Source organism: Thamnophis sirtalis, unplaced genomic scaffold (genome assembly GCF_051295495.1).
Source record: "Thamnophis sirtalis isolate CommonGarterSnake01/CBP01778 unplaced genomic scaffold, rThaSir2_p1.2 scaffold_9, whole genome shotgun sequence".
Classification (NCBI taxonomy): domain Eukaryota; kingdom Metazoa; phylum Chordata; class Lepidosauria; order Squamata; family Natricidae; genus Thamnophis; species Thamnophis sirtalis.
In genome coordinates, this window is record NW_028261389.1 from 3,919,753 (window position 1) to 3,928,765 (window position 9,013).

Consider the following 9,013-nt stretch of genomic DNA (forward strand, 5'->3'; position numbering starts at 1 on the left):
GGAAAAATCAGCAGACCACAGGAACCATTTGCACCGCTCAGGTGACTCTCAGGACATAGATCAGCGGTTCTCAACCTGTGGGTCGCGACCCCTTTGGGGGTGTGTATCGAATGACCCTTTCACAGGGGGTGCCTACGACCAGCGGAAAATTGCAAAATTATAGTTATGAAGTAGCAACAAAAATAATTTTATGGTTGGGGGTCACTGCAACATGAGGAACTGTATTAAAGGGTCGCGGCATTGGGAAGGTTGAGAACCGCTGACATAGAGAAACCTCCAAGTGGCCTCAACGACCCTCTAAAAGGATGCAAATGGCCAGCTGTCTGCAAGGAGGATCAATCCTTCCATTCTCCACCATCCGTTCAGAACTGATGAAGCTTCTTGGATGAGAAGCGAAATGTGTTCAAAAGAAAAACCTCCAAGTGGCCTCAACGACCCTCCAAAAGGATGCAAATGACCAGCTGTCTGCAAGGAGGATCAATCCTTCCATCCTCCACCATCTGAGCTGAAGAAGCTTCTGGGATGAGACACAAAACGCCTTCAAAGAAAAACAAGGAACTCCAGCAGCCTCTTGAAAAAGCACCTTTTTGGGGGCATTCAATCTGTAGATCACATCATGGCTAGCTGTCACCTGTGGGCATACACCTGTCCAGTACATGATTCCCCCACCGCACCTCCCCTACACATTCTGCACTTCAGTGGTTAGTTGATGTAGACATCAGTATCTGAATATAGATCCTAATATAACACTCCTATTTTATTCTCCAAGATCCCTTGTGTCATTCTGTTCCATTTGAGATATTGTAGGATATTTTTGATTCTTTTATTTTATTTATTAACAAACATATAAAATGCACACACACACAAAACCTAGACGTACACCACATTTACACAATACAATACGAACAGGGGCTTCCTGTTCTTTCTAATAGCAATTATCAATCGATACCGCTCCCCTTATATTATTTCCCCTTCTATTGCATTTCATTTGGATTCCACCATTCTTAACCCTCTTATTTTACTCATCACTATTATTTTTTGAGTTTTGTTTATATTCCTTCATTGATTCTTGTTTCGTTCCTCCATCCACCTATATACCATTTATCCCATATCTGGTAGAATTCCGATTCTTCTTTTCCCCTGATTCTTATCATTGTCTGGTCTGCGGTTCCGAGTGAAGATCATCTTAAACCCGTGATGATGAACCTACAGTGCGCGCGGCACAGGTGGCACGCGGAGCCCTATTTGCTGGCATGGCAGCCCTCGGCAGCCGTCAGCTCTGGCACACATGCGCCCGCTGGCCAGCTGATTTGCGGCCTTCCGGAGGACTAGGAGAGGCCGTTTTCGCCCTGCCCGGGCTTCAGGAAAGCCTCCGGACCCTTGAGAGGGCAGGAAACAGACCCAACAGGTCAACCGAAAGTTCCCAGGCTCTGGAGGCTTTCCTGAAGCTTGGGGAGGGCGAAAACGGCTTTAGAAAGGGGTTAGCCAAGTATTTAAGTATATTTTAAACTGTTTTTGTTAAAGATTTATACCTTGTATTGGTTCTGGGAAGTCAAGGTGGGGGGTTGGGTGGGAGGGTGTGGGGTTTACTAAGTTGGAGGAGAGGTGTTGGATTTTAAGGTATTATGATTGTACATGTATACTGCTATTTTTTTTCTTTTTTATGTATATTGAAATGGAATTATAAATACCATCAACACAAAAGGGAGTTTGCTCAGAATCTGAAATACACCAAGTGAATGAGAGGAAGAGTGGGAAGCAGAGGAGAGAAGAAAGATAGGAAGAGAGGGACAGGAGAGAGGGTGAAGGGGGAAGATGAGGTGTATAAGGAAGAGTGGTAAGGGGAGAGAGGAGAAGGAGAAAGGAAGGGGAAGTAGAATAGAAAATGATGGAGGGAAGAAAGGATGTAGAAGAGTGGGAAGCAGAGGAGAGAAGAAAGATAGGAAGGGAGGGACAGGAGAGAGGGGGAGGAGGGAAGATGAGGTGTATAAGGAGGAGTGGTAAGGGGAGAGAGGAGAAGGAGAAAGGGAGGGTAAGTAGAGTAGAAACGGATGGAGGGAAGACAAGATCTAGAAGAGTGGGAAGCAGAGGAGAGAAGAAAGAGAGGAAGAGAGGGATAGGAGAGCGGATGAAGGGGAAGATGAGGTGTATAAGGAGGAGTGGTAAGGGGAGAGAGGAGAAGGAGAAAGGAAGGGGAAGTAGAGGAGAAACTGATGGAGGGAAGACAGGATCTAGAAGAGTGGGAAGCAGAGGAGAGAAGAAAGAGAGGAAGAGAGGGATAGGAGAGTGGATGAAGGGGAAGATGAGGTGTATAAGGAGGAGTGGTAAGGGGAGAGAGGAGAAGGAGAAAGGAAGGGGAAGTAGAGGAGAAACTGATGGAGGGAAGACAGGATCTAGAAGAGTGGGAAGCAGAGGAGAGAAGAAAGAGAGGAAGAGAGGGATAGGAGAGTGGATGAAGGGGAAGATGAGGTGTATAAGGAGGAGTGGTAAGGGGAGAGAGGAGAAGGAGAAAGGAAGGGGAAGTAGAGTAGAAAAGGATGGAAGGAAGGAAGGATGTAGAAAGGGGGAGGAGAGAAGGGGAAGAAAGTGTCAGATAAGGTATAAATATGGTGTATGGAGAGCAGAAGAGCCAATAACTGGTTTTTTTCTTTTTTCTTTCTTTGGTAGTTGATGGTAAGATGGATTGATGTAATTACTTAATAATACAACATGATATTGACTATGTAATAGTATACATGTGATTATATGCTATGAAAACGGAAAATAAAAACTTTCTATGTGAAGAAAAGGGTTAGCCAACACTGACCTAAGCCGATGGGCATTTAATTCACGTTGGCATTATTCTGGACATTAGTCCAACACGGGAATGCTCTTTTGCAACGATTTTGCCTCTCCTGTCACAAACCCATCTTTGTTCTAGTATCGTCGCAGGATCTTTCATTAGGAAAAAAAAATCAGGTTTTCTGCTCATCACGCACGGCATCCGTCTGACCTCAAGCAGACCTGGAAGGATTGTGCTTCGTTTGACTTCCGAAAGGTTTATTTGTAAATGCCGCTAAATAGGAATTGCCTGCTTAGAGCCTCAGCCCATCAATTTGAGTCAAATGATTTGCGGGTGATTGGTTTTTTTTTTCAAGAACTTGGTCTGATAAATAAAATTGCTGGAGTTCTGTCTCATCCTCGGTTCTTTCTTTCTTTCTTGCTTTCCTTCTTTCTTTCCTTCTTTCCTTCTTTCCTTCTTTCCTTCTTTCTTTCTTTCTTTCTTCATTTCTTTCTTTCTTCATTTCTTTCTTTCTTCATTTCTTTCTTCATTTCTTTCTTTCTTCATTTCTTCATTTCTTTCTTCATTTCTTTCTTCATTTCTTTATTCCTTTCTTCATTCCTTTCTTCATTCCTTTCTTCATTCCTTTCTTCATTCCTTTCTTTCTTTCTTCATTCCTTTCTTTCTTTCTTTCTTCATTCCTTTCTTTCTTCATTCCTTTCTTTCTTCATTCCTTTCTTCATTCCTTCTTTCATTCCTTCTTTCATTCCTTCTTTCTTTCTTTCTTCATTCCTTTCTTTCTTTCTTCATTCCTTTCTTTCTTCATTCCTTTCTTCATCCCTTTCTTTCTTTCTTTCTTTCTTCATTCCTTTCTTCCTTCCTTCCTTCCTTCCTTCCTTCCTTCCTTCCTTCCTTCTTTCTTTCTTTCTTTCTTTCTTTCTTTCTTTCTTTCTTTCAAGATTAAGGCCTTACTTAGTTTTCCCTGCCTGTCTCATTCGGGGACAACGATCCGATATATCTAAAGTAATAGAATTTCTATTTAACAATCTACATCCTCACTTTTATTCCCTATTAGGATCGGGCTGATCAATATGCAACCCAGTCGATTGCTAAGGTCAAATGGGCCGTGTCTTTATTAGTCAGGTTGTATTTATTGTGCTTTAGAGGTTGTGTCGATGGGCCATTAGCCTTCCCCCCCCCCATCCATTCCTTACACAAAGCCCCCATAAAAAACCCAGATGGATTGTTAGGCATGGTACACCTGGGGTCGGATGCCGGATCCGAGTCTCGGAATAGTTAAAATATCTCTCCAGAGGTGAAATTAATCTAACGCTCAACTGCAGGGTAGGTTGTTTCGCTGTCTTCCCAGAGGGCTGCTTGGGGAGATTTTATAGAGCTGGAAGGGACCTTGGAGGTCTTCTAGTCCAGCCTCAACCTCAGGCAGGGAACCCTGCGCCATTGTGGGCAATTGGATGTCCAGTCTCTTCTTTAAAACCTCCAGTGTTGGACGACCCACAACTTCCGGAGGCAAGTTGATTAATTGTTCTCAACGTTGGGAAGTTTTCTCCTTAATTCCAGGTGGCTTCCCTCCTTGATTAGTTTCCATCCGTTGCTTCTTGTCCTGCCCTCTGGGGCTTTGGAGAATAGGCTGACACCCCCCCCCTCTTCTTTGGGGCAGCCCCTCAAATATTGGAAGGCTTCTATGACATCACCCCATGTCCTCTTCATGAATATAATTTTTTATTTTATACACATAAACACATCAATAGGAACAGACACATGACTTAAAACAACATAGGAACCTCTCACTTCTTTCCCTCCCTCCCTCTTACTTCTTTCCCTAATTTCCTTCCTTCCTTTTCCTTCACTCCCTCCCTCCCTCTTTTGTTCTCTCCCCCCTGTCTCTTTCTTTCTCCTTCCTTCCCTCTCATTTCTTTCCCTCACTTCCTTCCTTTTCCCTCCCTCCCTCTCTTTCTCTTTCTTTCTTTCTCTTTCTTCCATCTCACTTCTTTCCCTCATTTTCTTCCTTCCTTTTCCTTCCTTCCTTTTCCTTCCCTCTTCTTCCTTCTTTCCCTCTCACTTCTTTCCCTCCCTCCCTCTCACTTCTTTCCCTAATTTCCTTCCTTCCTTTTCTTTCACTCCCTCCCTCTTTCTTTCTCTCCCCCCTCTCTTTCTCCTTCCCTCTCACTTCTTTCCCTCACTTCCTTTTCCCTGCCTCTCTCTTCTTTCTTTCTTTCTTTCTTTCTTTCTTTCTTTCTTTCTTTCTTTCTTTCTTTCTTTCTTTCTTTCTTTCTTTCTTTCTTCCATCTCACTTCTTTCCCTCATTTTCCTTCCCTCTTCTTCCTTCCTTCTTTCCCTCTCACTTCTTTCCCTCCCTCCCTCTCACTTCTTTCCCTAATTTCCTTCCTTCCTTTTCCTTCACTCCCTCCCTCTTTCTTTCTCTCCCCCTCTCTTTCTCCTTCCTTCCCTCTCACTTCTTTCCCTCACTTCCTTTTCCCTCCCTCTCTCTTCTTTCTTTCTTTCTTTCTTTCTTTCTTTCTTTCTTTCTTTCTTTCTTTCTTTCTTTCTTTCTTTCTTTCTTTCTTTCTTCCATCGCACTTCTTTCCCTCATTTTCTTCCTTCCTTTTCCTTCCCTCTCCTTCCTTCCTTCCTTCTCATCACCCTCAAAGATGCATGAACCAGAAATGAAATTGATGAATGTCAGAATGGTTCCTTGAGTTGGTTACATGCAACCTGTCTTTATTTTCTTAATTCCAGTCAATGAAGAAGAACTAAAGAAAAGAATAGCTGAAGAATTGGCCTTTGAACAAGCTAGGCGAGAGGCAGAAGCTCAGAAGAGGTAAGTTTATTCATTTATTTCCAGAGTTTTGTGGGGAAATCTGTGACTTTTGGATTCCAGGGTTGAAATAAGCTCGGTGCCGATAAACTAGAAAAGCAAATGAATGGAAATGATTGGGAATTGGGAGCCCAGCTGGTGCCCTCCATTTCGGAGGGATTTTGCTACTTTTTCCTTTCGAAAAATGAGCTTTTTTTTCATTTTTTTTTAAAGCTGGCTGCTAAGTTTGAAAGTTAGCTGAAAACAATTTTTATAAATCCTGACAGTGCCATCCAGCATGCCTCTCTGTTCTTTGTTTTCGAAGTTCTTTCATTACATTTAAACAAATTATTCAATAATTTGCTTATTTAGTATCCATGACTATCACTAAGTGTTGTATGTAATGCTTTATGATGAATGTGTTTTTACTAATGACTATGATAATGATCTATCACTATTGTTGTATAGTGTACACATTGTTGTATGTACACTGAGACCTTTATACACTGGAGACAAATTCCTTGTGTGTCTAATCACACTTGGCCAATAAATAATTCTATTCTGTTCTGTTCTGTGCAAATTCTGTTGTATTCTGTTCTATTCTATTCTATTCTATTCTATTCTATTCTATTCCATCTGATGTGTAGGGTTTCCTGTCTAAGCAGGGGATTGGAAAGAAGACCTTCCAATTCTGTTATTCTATTCTGTTCTATGTTCTGTTCTGTTCTGTTCCTATTCCTATTCCAGTCCAGTCTATACTATTCTGTCTGAAGTGGTGTAGGGTTTCCTGCCTAAGCAGGGGGTTGGACTAGAAGACCTCCAAGGTCCCTTCAAATTCTGTTATTCTATTCTATTCTAGTCTAGTCTAGTCTAGTCTAGTCCAGTCCAGTCCAGTCCAGTCCAGTCCAGTCCAGATCAATCCAATCCTCTCCTTCAGAAGTTTACTGATGTAACTCCATGTCAAATTACGTTGAATCGGTAAAATTCTCTGCGCTCACCTGAGAACTAGAGAAGTCCATTTTTTAACATGCCCGTACAGTATTGTGGATTTCCGAAACATTTTTTTTTGCCGCCTTAAAATCAATAAGACGTTGTTATTTGACTTTCATCGAGACGCATTTTGCAAGCTCATTATTTTGCATTTATTAAAGAACCTTGTAATTGACGTTGCTTCCAGTCGCCTGTGAATACTGCTTCTTTCTCTCTCTCTCTCTCTTTTAACACTGCATTACGATGGAATTAACCACAGAGGTTTAAACAAGCCATCCCAATAGACTTCAGAGGGATGTATACCCAGAAATGTGTTTATAGGATTTCCATCTAAATTAAGCTAATGTCATACCAAATTGAACATAAACACAACCAAAAGCCCTTTACCGGACTAAAATATGCCTCTTTGAGGAGTAAAACAAATTTATGTGTTATGCTGAAATTACAGCTCTTTGAAATATTATGGCTGGCCTTAATTGATTTTTGGTTCTTACGAGGAAATGTGCTTACTCTTTTCTGTGTTCGTGTTAATGTAATTAATGTTAGCAGTTTAAAATGGAACAATTTATTATGCACTTTGATTATTCCTCCCGTACCAATAATATTAAGCGGTGCCTGTTAGTGGTGACTGCCTTGTTCAGGTTTGATTCTCTTTAATGCACATGGCGAGTCTCCATCGTTTGAAACCATGAGTTGAGTGGGCTTCTTAATCTTCTCCTTCTCCTGATGTACTACCAGGGTTACTATTCCTGTTATGAACTCGCATTCATACCCATACTCATCGCAGCACTGATGATGTTACCTAGTTGGGTCATGAAACGTTTGCAAGCTCAGGGAGCATCCGAGGACCCCATGGAATTCACACCTGCTAGGATCCATTCTCTTAGGGATACATAACCCAGATGTCCCAGAATTCCCTGGCCAGCCCTGTTTGAGGTATGGACAAAACTCAGCAGCACTTTTTCATGTGGCTATTGATAGAAATAGGATTGCCGACATGATCGCCAACACCTGATGACAGATATGGCCCACGAAGAAGAAGAAGAAGCAGCCATGTTTGAATTCCCCAACCAACCTGAAGACTTGTGGACTTCAACACCCAGAATTCTCCAGGCAGCCATGTTTGAATTTCCCAGCCAATTTGAAGATTGGTGAACTCAACCTGAAAACCTCAATTTGAAGACATGTGGACTTCAACTCCCAGAGTTCCCCAGCCAGCCATGTTTGAATTCCCCAGCAAATTTGAAGACTGGTGAACTTCAACTCCCAGAATTCCCCAGCCAGCCATGTCTGAATTCCCAGCCAATTTGAAGACTTGTGGACTTCAACTCCTAGGATTCCCTAGCCAGCCATGTTTGAATTCCCCAGCCAATTTGAAGACTTGTGAACTCAATTTGAAAACTTCAACTTGAAGACTTGTGAACTTCAACTCCAGTATTCCCTAGCCAACCATGTTTTAATTCACCAGCCATCTTGAAGACTGGTGAACTTCAACTCCCAGAGTTCCCCAGCCAGCCATGTCTGAATTCCCAGCCAATTTGAAGATTTTTGGACTTCAACTTGAAGACCTCAACTTGAAGACTTGTGGACTTCAACTCCCAGAATTCCCTAGCCAGCCATGTTTGAATTCCCCCAGCCAATTTGGAGACTGGTGAACCTCAACTCCCAGAATTCCCCAGCCAACTTGAAGACTTGTGAACTTCAATTTGAAGTCCTCAACCTGAAGACTTGTGGACTTCAACTCCCAGAATTCCCTAGCCAGCCATGTTTTAATTCCCCAGCCATCTTGAAGACTGGTGAACCTCAACTCCCAGAATTCCCCAGCCAACTTGAAGACTTGTGGACTTCAACTCCCAGAATTCCCCAGCCAGCCATGTCTGAATTCCCCAGCCAATTTGAAGATTTGTGGACTTCAATTTGAAGTCCTCAACCTGAAGACTTGTGGACTTCAACTCCCAGAATTCCCCATCCAATTTGAAGACTTGTGGACTTTAATTCCCAGAATTCCCCAGCCAGCCATGTTTGAATTCCCCAGCTAATTTGAAGGATTGTGAACTCAATTTGAAGACTTCAACTTGAAGACTTGTGGACTTCAACTCCCAGAATTCCTCAGCCTGCATGGCTGGTTGGGGGATTCTGGGAGTTGAAGCCCACAAGTCCTCAATCTCGGACACCCATGTTTTAAAGAAACACAGTTCACAACTACAGCATGACACATTAATCATTTGAACAACTTGCCCCCAGAAGTTGTGAATGCTCCAACACCGGAGGTTTTCAAGAAGAGATTGGACAATTGTCTGAAACGGTATAGGGTTTCCTGCCTGGGCAGGGGGTTGGAGCAGAAGACCTCCAAGGTCCCTTCCACCTCTGTTATTCTATTCTAAAAACATAGGACTTGTAGCCTGTGGTTGGACCGTAATTATTCAGGGCCTACGAGATATTTCGAA